Source organism: Acinonyx jubatus, chromosome A2 (genome assembly GCF_027475565.1).
Source record: "Acinonyx jubatus isolate Ajub_Pintada_27869175 chromosome A2, VMU_Ajub_asm_v1.0, whole genome shotgun sequence".
NCBI classification, from domain to species: Eukaryota; Metazoa; Chordata; class Mammalia; order Carnivora; family Felidae; genus Acinonyx; species Acinonyx jubatus.
The window spans coordinates 52,271,211-52,281,131 of record NC_069383.1 but is presented as its reverse complement, the minus strand read 5'-3'; the positions used below and the strand labels follow the sequence as shown (position 1 = coordinate 52,281,131).

Sequence of the window (9,921 nt, the reverse complement as noted above, 5' to 3'; positions counted from 1 at the left end):
CTCTCTCTTTTCCTTTGCTTGCTTGTTTTGTTTCTTAAATTCTACATATGAGTGAGATCATATGGTATTTGTCTTTTTCTTTTTTTAAAGTTTACTCATGGCACAAAAGTATTTAACAAGCACCACACATCAGTTACAGAAATACATATAGTCTAGAGCTTATACTTTAAAACCAGAAGAGCTGATTGGAGTCAGTATAGAGTCTTATTTCTACTTGAAAGATATAGAAGGTACACACTGAGAATTGAAATACTATGTTTTTTCTTTCTAGAGATGTGACATCCATGTTTTCCGGTCAGTAATTTCTATGAAACATTATGCTAAATAAAAGCATTGATGACCAGCAAAGCTGTTTGCTATTTCCTACTTGTGCTGAGCCAGCCCAGTGGAACATTGGGGACACTTGGTAGGGACATTTTGATAGGAGGAAGGAACTACAGAGCCTTTACCCCAACAGAAAACCTAAACTAACTGATTATATAGAAAGGATTTTAGCAAACCTGTACACGTAACATGCCCTAAGAAAGAGAGATCTTTTATACTTCTAGCATAAGCACACACTCACTGGTACCCAGTGAAATAAGAATTCCAACACAGAAAGCATTTTTGCTTTCATAGAACTAACAGCTAAAAAGCACACATCATATAATAACTTGATCTTTAAGTGGGTAGTCATGGAAGCTCCAAGATTATATCCACTAGGTTAGCCTGAGGATTCATCTATAAAAATATTTTTCTAAAAATGCTTAAAAGAGAACTCTAGAAACAGACTGCATCAGGACTAGCAGAAGACAGTGATGCAAAGACTAACAAGTGTAAGACAAGGAACTGATTTTCATATGTAGCTTCAGGTAAGGGATCTCTCTCTCTGTTGATTCCTATAGCCAATACTAGCTGGAAAGGGAGCTGCTTCAGAAAGCTCAGCTGGCTTGAGTAACACCCTAGAGAAATGTTCCCAAACAGACAAAAACCCCTTTGTGGCTGCGGGACTGAAACTGATGCATGTAGAAAGCTGTGAGCACACAAAAGGCCTGGTGGACATGTGGAGCCTGATGAGACAAAGAGGGCTGGAAGTGGTGGGTTCTTCCAAATGCTGTTGACCTACCAATATGTATGTTGGGGAAGGGGCCAGGGTGGAATGCTGGCTTTGGACTTGCTTCAGAGGAGCCGGACTCAGAGGCCTGAGAGAGGGGTCTACTTGGGGGAGGAGTGCTAGGATTACTGAAGACAAGAAGTTGCTTCAGGGTCCCAGGAGGGTTAGATGATTGTCTTCTGACCCGTCAATACTTAAAATTAATGAAGAGTTGAGGAACAGAGTCAGTATTTCCAAGATGTATTCTGTCACATTAGCCAAAGCCTCTTCCAGTCTATTGGGCTGGCAATGTCCAGAAAGATCCCATTGTCTGATGGTGGGACCTAGGGCTGCAGGTCACGCAGGGAAGGTGGCAGAGAAGGTGATTTGCACAATGAAGTCACCACTAAACCACTGCTTAAATCCAGTTCCCACTTTTCTGTTTCTGTTCTATAGTCCAGAAACATTTCTTTAAAGGCCAGAAAATCTGTAAATGTGAGCAGCATGTCAACTGTGTCACCAGCCACTTCATCTTTATGGTGCTATAGAGTTGTTGGGAAAGTCACCATGTTAAATCCAGGAATCTGCTCCAGCAGCTGTTCTTCAATATACTTTTCTAGCAAAGACATACATTTGTTAAAAATAGGCACGTAAGTGAGTTTATTTTCTTCCATGTCTTCAAACTCCTGATAGTGCTTGTCCATAGACTTCCTCTGTAATAACTGGAACTCATCATCCATGATAAAGTCCTGTAAATATCCGATCACAGCATCAAATTCTGCATTGGAGGTGGAAGAGAAGGACAGCACAAAGCTCTCTTCCTCTACATCCATCCTTGTCACTGCAATCACCTGCGGGACCCTACCCTGGGTGCAGCTGGGCCCAGCCAAGAGCCCAATATGCATCTGTGAGGCCTCCATTACCCACACTGGGGTTACTCCCAGCCAAGCCTCATTGCTGGCTTGTGCCACATACCTACTGTCCTGCCCTGGGGTCCTCTAAGGCTATTGTATAGGACATCCCCTTAGACTCATATGTGTACTACCCAATTTGGCAGGTGGGTGGGTAGACAACAGGCCCTTGGAGCATCCATTGATCACTGGGAGACAGAAGCTAATGCTTTTTCCCTTCTCCCAGGTGCATGGTTCTGAGATGTATTCATGGTGCCCCTTACAAGTTCCCCTGAGGACAAAGCATCAGTTGATTGAGTTACACTTTTGTTGACTCTACCTCCTTTCCTATATCAATGCCTATTCCTTACTTCTGCTCTCTGGGACACAGAAACCTTTGTCTCATACTTTACCATCAGGATCCTCAGGCAGAGATACAGAGGGTTTAGGAAATTACTGGGAAAAAGCAGACAAACAAGGGAAAAGTGGAAAGAGCAATTAGAGATGATTCAATTCTTCAGGGAGAGGTGATAGAGGATAATGAGTTCCAGTTATTACAGAGGAATTTCATGAGAGTGGGAAGCATGGTTGGATATTGTGGTTGTTTTGGGGGTAGAGCCAACAGGATTTGTAAATGGATTGGATGTGGGGTATAAGAGAGCAGAGTCAAGGGAGACAGATCCCAAGTGTCTGGATGAGCCATTACAGCATGGAGTTACTGATGCCATTGTCATGGGCTAGTTTGGAGAATTTGATTCAGTACAGTTAGCTTCAAGAAGCTCATCGAGCATTCAAGTGGAAATTTCTTATGTTACAGATATTGAAATGGAGACCAAGAAAGGTGAAAAAAAATCACCTAGTTTAAGGTCATATCATTAAGAAACCAAAATAGAAGAAAAGAAGGCAAAACAAAAACCCATATCTACATCAATATATATCCTAAATGCTTCACCTCCTCTTTCACCTGAACTTCATCTGTTCCCAGAAATTTTCCCAAAAAAGTCTTCTGAAGCAAACATGTGCTCTGGATTTGATGTGGTCTTAGGGACATAGTGGTAGGTAAAATGAAGGCTGAATAGTTTAAGGCTATCATTTTATGTCTTCTTGAACATCCTTTGATTATGTTACCTATCCCTCAGAATAGCTGAGCGACGGTGGTTCAGGATCTTTGTTATCACCTGAGGGGGAAGAAGGGAGGCTCAGAAATGCTGAATAATTTGACTGAAACTGCATAATTAAGTCAAGTTGCTGCCTAAATGAAGATTTGTGCCATCAAGCTCCCCTGTGCTATCTCTGCCTGGATTAATGTTCCAGCGGAGCCAAAGCCATTACCTGGGCAGTTCTTCTCAGCTTGGCTTAGGAGTCTTGGAGCCTGGATCTCTTCACACTGCCTCTTTGATAGACTATCTGAGACAAAGTATGAGCCACCATGGGGCCCCAGGACTCTGGGCTCCCTTACTGAGAGGGTGGTGTCCACTGACATTTCTAAACTGTGTTTCTGTCTAACATCTTGCAAAACTTGCAATTGATGGAACAAAAGACCCTTTCATTACCTTGGCAGTAACTGAGTAAGTGAGTCACTCACTGGCCCAAGGCCAAGTTCAGGTGTCAGGTACCTGAAAGCTGTGAAGAGAAGATAATGCATTTTCCTCTCCAGGGAGAAGAGAAAACATGTTTCCTTCTTTCATCTGTATCAAGATTATCAATTTAGCAGTTATCTGAACTTATAAAACTGAACTTAAACTTCAAGGAACATTTATTGTCTTTTTAATTTTTAGTACAATAATGTATTTTTAATTTTGTTTTGTGAAGTGTTAACTGTCTTTGTTCAGTACCTTGCACATATGAGTTTCTGTCCTGTATGCATTATAAAATGCTTATATGATATGAAACACCTAGCATAGATTTGGTGTTGACATATGGTCAACAGATGTAAGAATGAATTCTTTTACTAGCCATTGAGAACTGAGTCCTTGAGACCATCCTGGGAAATCTTAAGAATGTGATTTGGCTTTACAGATAGTGATAAAATGCTAAGGACAAGGAATGGAAGGAACCATATGAAGTATAGAGAATGGAAGGGGCAAAAAGAGTATTTTAAAATCTTCTCTATTCAAAGCATTATGAACTAAAGAGCACCTTGATAATAACACAAAGAGCAAACACAGGATTTTTATGTTCAGTGAGGATGAACAGCCTGGTGCATAAAGCCTTGAGTGTTCAAAAACCACCATAATTATTGTGTCTTTGCTTATCACTAAGTGGGACTCTGACCTTGTTCCAACACCAGTACCTTTCCATGAGGTGGGGTTTGGTTTTGCTTTATTAGTAAAATAAGGTGATCAGTATCAATTGTTGGTAGAACTTGTGAAGAGGTGGATAGACACGTGGATACTTTTGTAAATGTCTTCGAACAATACATAATTCATATATAGATGATTATGATGGTTTGAAAGATGGTATCCTTGCTTCTAATCTGGATGTAGTGACCAATCAGAATGGCTAAAATTAAAAACTCAGGAAACAACAAATGTTGGCCAGAATGTGGAGAAATGGGAATGCTCTTACACTGTTGGTGGAAATAAAAACTGGTGCAGTCACTCTGGAAAACAGCGTGTAGGTTCCTCAAAAAATTAAAAATAGAATTACCCTATGACCCAGGAATAGCACTGCTAGGAATTTATCCTAAGGATACAGGAGTGCTGATTCATAGGCACAGATGTACCCCAATGTTTACAGCAGCACTTTCAACAATAGCCAAATTATGGAAAGAGCCTAATATCCATCACCTGATGAATGGATAAAGTAGATGTGGTATGTGTGTGTGTGGGTGTGTATGTGTATACAAATGTACACACACACCCACCCACACACACACACACAAACACAATGGAATACTACTTGGCAACGAAAAAGAATGAAATCTTGCCATTTGCAACAACGTGGATGAAACAGGAGGGTATTATGCTAAGTGAGATAAATCAGTCAGAGAAAGACATATCATGTTTTCACTACTATGTGGAATTTGAGAAACTGAACAGAAGACCTTGGAGGAAGGGAAAGAAAAAAATAGTTACAAATAGAGAGGAAGGCAAACCATGAGAGACTTTTAAATACAGAAAAACTGAGGGCTGATGAGGGTGTGAGTGTGGGAATATGGGTGATTGGCATTGAGGAGGGCACTTGTGGGGATGAACACTGGGTGTTGAATGTAAGTGATGAATCGTGGGAATCTATTCCCAAAGCCAAGAGCACACTGCATACCTCGTATGTTAGCTAACTTGACAATTATCTATATCTATATCTATATCTATATCTATATCTATATCTATATCTATATCTATCTATATCTATACCTACATCTGGGTGTAGTGAGAAGCAAAGTTTTGTCTGTCTGTGCGCTGAGCACAGGATCAGCTTCTCTTTAGTTTCACAATGGCCACTCTGCTGGGTCCACAGTTAGAGAACTTTTCACCAGTTCAGGGAATTCTCAGAGAATTGAAGCAAAACAGAAAATAAAGGTAAATAAAGCTAAAAGTAGAAGAGGGGAATTCAGCATGGAATACAAATGTAAAAAAGGAGTTGTTATTACCCTCAGAGCTGATGTTCAAGTTGTCCAACCTATTTCTTTGTCAGAGTTTTGGGATTTCCTGGTAGGTTTGGGAGCTCAGAAGAGAAGTGAATATGGAGAACCAGAGATCCAGGCTGCATCTTATATATGAACCAGCCACCCAGCCTGCTCTCACCTCAGCAGACCTAGTCCCTAACCAGCAAGGATAGAACTCTTTTATCTGCCACACCAGAGGGCTTCAAATCTCTGAGACAGATTCATATTATGAATCCTACAAAAAGAAGATCATAGCTATTAGAATAGCTATCCAAATAAAATATAGGATGTCTAGTTCTATGTACATGTCAGGCCATGTAACGTTTGGGACATACTTGTACTAAAAATTATTTATCTAAATTTCAAATTTAACTGGGCATCTTGTTTTTTATTTGGTATATCTGACAACTCTGCATCTGACTGACCCATTACAAATGATGGTAAGGGAGTTCGGCTCCCTTGTACCTGCCACTATGTCCAGCCTGGTCCAGCCAGCATGTCTACATACTTAAGCTCCCAGGTCTTCAGCTCCAGTTCCATCACTTTATTGGGGTGGGCCACCCAGGTGCACTTGAGCTCCTTAGCCCCAGAAACTTCAGCAACAGCCATTTTTATGGTCTGGGTGCCTCTTGGCCATGCATAGCCCTGTTCTCAGCCTACAGGTGTCCGGTTGGCACTGAGATCTGTGAGGTCACCATCAATCAGAGTCTGCTTGGCTCTGCTGCAGGTGGACATCGGCCCTTCTATCCAGCAGATGTACCAGGAGGAGCACAAGCAGATCAAAACCCTCAACAACAAGTTTGTCTCCTTCATTGATGAGGTGTGGTTTCTGGAGCGGCAGAACAAGCTGCTGGAGACCAGGCAGGCCCTGCTGTAGGAGCAGAAGTCAGCCTAGAGCAGCCATCTCCATGACACCTTTGAGGCCCACATTGCTGGCCTGTGGAGGCAGCTTGAGTTGCTGCAGCTGGACGGGGGCCACCTGGAGGCAGATCTTTGAAACATTCAGGATGTTGTGGAAGACTTTAAGACAAGTAGGAGGTTGAAATTAACTGTTGAATGGCTATTGAGAATGAGTTCGTGCTGCTGAAAAGGATGTGAATTCCTTCTGCATGAACAAGGTGGAGGTGGAGGCCAAGGTGGATGCCCTGAATGGTGAGATCAACTTCTTCAAGACCTTGTCTGAGCCAGAGTAGGCACTCCCAGATCTTGGACACATCTGTGGTGCTGTCCATGGACCTGGATGGCATCATAACAGAGATGAAGGCCAAGTATGCACCCAGGCTGAGGCTGAGGCCTGGTACCAGACCGAGTTTGAGACCCTCCAGGCCCAGGCCAGGAAGCACGAGGATGACCTCTGGAAAGCCCCAATGGAGACTCTGGAGATGAACTGTGAGATTCAGAGGCTGCAGACTGATATCAACAATATAAAGAACAAATGTGCTATGTTGGAGGCTGCCGTTGCTAAGGAGGAAGAATGGGTGGGGGGAGGCGCTGGCACTCAAGGATGCACATGCCAAGCAGGAGGAGCTAGAGGCTGCCCTGCAGCAAGCCAAGCAGGACGTGGCACTGCAGCTGTGTGAGTACCAGGAGCTCATGAACGTCAAGTTGGCCCTGGACATTGAGATCACCACCTACTGCAAGCTGCTGGAGGGCAAGGAGAGCCACTTGGCCAGAGATGGTGTGTGAGGTGTGAATATCTCTGTGGTGAACTCCACTGGCAGAGGTGGCAGTGGGCTGGTCATGTTTGGCCTTTGGGGGAGCCATGCAGGGCAATGCCCTGAGCTTTTCCCGCGGTGGAGGGCCTGGGACCATCAAGTCCTATTCCATCAAGTCCTCAGCTGCCATTCACAGGAGCCATAGGAAAATGAGCCCTGGTGTGTGGAGACCCTACCCCTGCCCCCCCATGGTCATAGGAGGAATCCCATCCCTGGGCCCAAGACTGCCACGGAGTCTGAAAAATGATGTCAGAATAGTTTCCAATAAAGCAGCCTTTCTGGAAAGCAAAACAAAACACCCCCCAAAACAAAAACAAAAACAAAAAACAAATGATGGTAATAAATTTTACCTGCTTAGGAATAATAAAATCAAATGTCTAGAGATGTTATATATTGGTGGGAATGCCACTAAGTATTATGTGTCTGTGGGAAAAATCAAGTACTAGTTCACCTTTTTATCAGTGAATGGATAGTAAACATTATTAAAAATAATACAAACTCCTTTAAAAAAATATATTTCAATAGAGGCATCTGGGTGGCTCAGTTGGTTGCATGTCTGACTTCAGCTGAGGTCATGATCTTGCAGTTCATGTGTTTGAGTTCTATATCGGACTTGTTGCTGTCCGTGCAGAGCCTGCTTTGGATCCTCTGTCCCCCTCTCTCTCTGCCCCTGCCCCGCTTGCACTCTCTGTCTCTCAAAAAGAAATAAACATTAAAAAAATTTAAGTATGTATGTATGTATGTATATATATTTTTCAATAATCTTCATTTTATCCTAAATTCTGGTATCCCAGAAATCATTGGTTTGGGATTTTTGCAGCTAAATATGGATTTGAAGTAGCCTGGCTTTCTTTGAAATGAACCCAGCTAGTGTACATTTTCAGGGATGCTGTGTCTGTACAAGGTCCCATCAGTGAGTGAAGTGAGCAGGAAAAGTCTCTGACAGGGGTGGGATTCAAGTCATGCCTTGTCTGATAGGCAGAGCCTGGTAGGGTTTGCACTGGCCAGCCAGACTCTATCCTCCCCTCATTCGTGTTCTTCACTGTCCAAGTCATCCTTTTATTTAGAAGTCTTGCTGGGTATTTTCTCATAGCAGATTAGATGCTTAGTTATAAACTAAGTGTTGATAATTTTAATCAATGCTGATAATTTTTCTATTTCCTATCTTGTCATCCTCCTTTCCTCACCACCAGGTAAGGAGGGATGTATTGCTTTCCATATTTTATAGATGGAGGATTTAAAATACATTGAATGAACACCCTTGTGGCTGATCTTCCTGTGTGTACTCCTCAGATGTTGGTTCTTTCTCAGATAGAATCTACCACTGATCCATTTCTCTTCTTACATTATATTCTTTTCCTGAGTGATCACAAGTCCTCTCATAGTTTCTGTTGATGACTCCCAAATTTTCAGTCATCGAATGCACACTTATTAAGTACCTACTAACAGTTGAGGTACTGAGGACTTAAATGTGAGTAAGACACAGTCTCCCTCCAGCTGCCAAGGTGCCAACTGCCTATTTGACATCTCTCCTTAGATGTCTAGTGGGCGTGTGAAAGTTACGTTCTCCCAAACGAGTCCATCATCCTCTGCAATTCCTTTTTCTTCATTATCAACTCAGTTATCCAAGACTAGACATAACCCTTGACTTCTCCCTCTATCAAAACTCCACAACCAATTTGGTAATTCCTTCCATTAATCTCCTAGGAGCACAGGATGATGGTTAGAACTTTGGAGAAGATTGCCCAAGTTGGAATTCTGGCTCTGTGTGCTTGCTGTCTGTGTGACCCTGCCTCATTTTCCCCATCTGATAATTTGGAATAATAAAGAAACCTGACAGAAAGAGCTTAGATGAACTTTAAATGACTTAACCCATAAAAAGGCCTTGGAACAGTGTCTGACATATAGGAAACAAAAATATTATCTATTATAATTATTATTATGCACCCTCTCTTTGCCATCACCACTGACTTAGTTTGGAGCACTATCACCTCTTACCTGGATTACTACAATTGCTTCCTATCTGTTTTCTTACTACAGGTCTTTCTGCTTCCTACTCATTTCCCACACTAACACCAGATTTCATTTTTAAAATTAAATCTATTTCACTTCTTAACATCCTTTGGTGACTTCCTAGTAGCTTCAGAATAAAGTCTGAAGTTCTCAGTATGATCTGCAAGGCTCTTTATGACCTGACTTCCATTTTCACTTTCTACTTTCCATGCTCTAAAGTTACTGTTTTGAATCTCCCTCATTTTCATCTCTCCAACCCACCTGGAAACTTTCAACTCTTTCTTCCAGACTGGTTTTAGGCATCATGCTGTCTAAGAGCCTTCTGCAACCCTCCATGTTGGGATTGCGAGTGCTTCTATTATGCTGGTGAAGCTGTACATGCATTAGTAGCGTCCAATGCAATGCCTAGTGAATTATCACCTGACATGTCATTGGGAGACCAAATGTAGTATTTCTGGTTCCTGAGATTGCACCATGGGCACCATGTTACTTGCTTTTCCTTTTTAAAGTTTGTTTATTTTGAGAGTGAGATAGAGGGATGGGCAGAGAGAGAGAAGAAGAGAGAGAATGCCAAGCAGGCTCTGTGCTTTCAGCACAAAGCCCAATGTGGGGTTTGATCTCATG

General features: G+C 42.3%; 2 pseudogenes; one reads left to right on the top strand and one right to left on the bottom strand.

The window, feature by feature from the left end:
- Positions 1 to 1,022: 1,022 nt before the first annotated feature.
- Positions 1,023 to 1,905, bottom strand: LOC106982833 (ADP-ribosylation factor-like protein 2-binding protein; annotated as a pseudogene).
- A 2,869-nt stretch (positions 1,906 to 4,774) lies between these two features.
- LOC106982829 (keratin, type II cytoskeletal 7-like) lies at positions 4,775 to 8,074 on the top strand (annotated as a pseudogene).
- Positions 8,075 to 9,921: the final 1,847 nt, after the last annotated feature.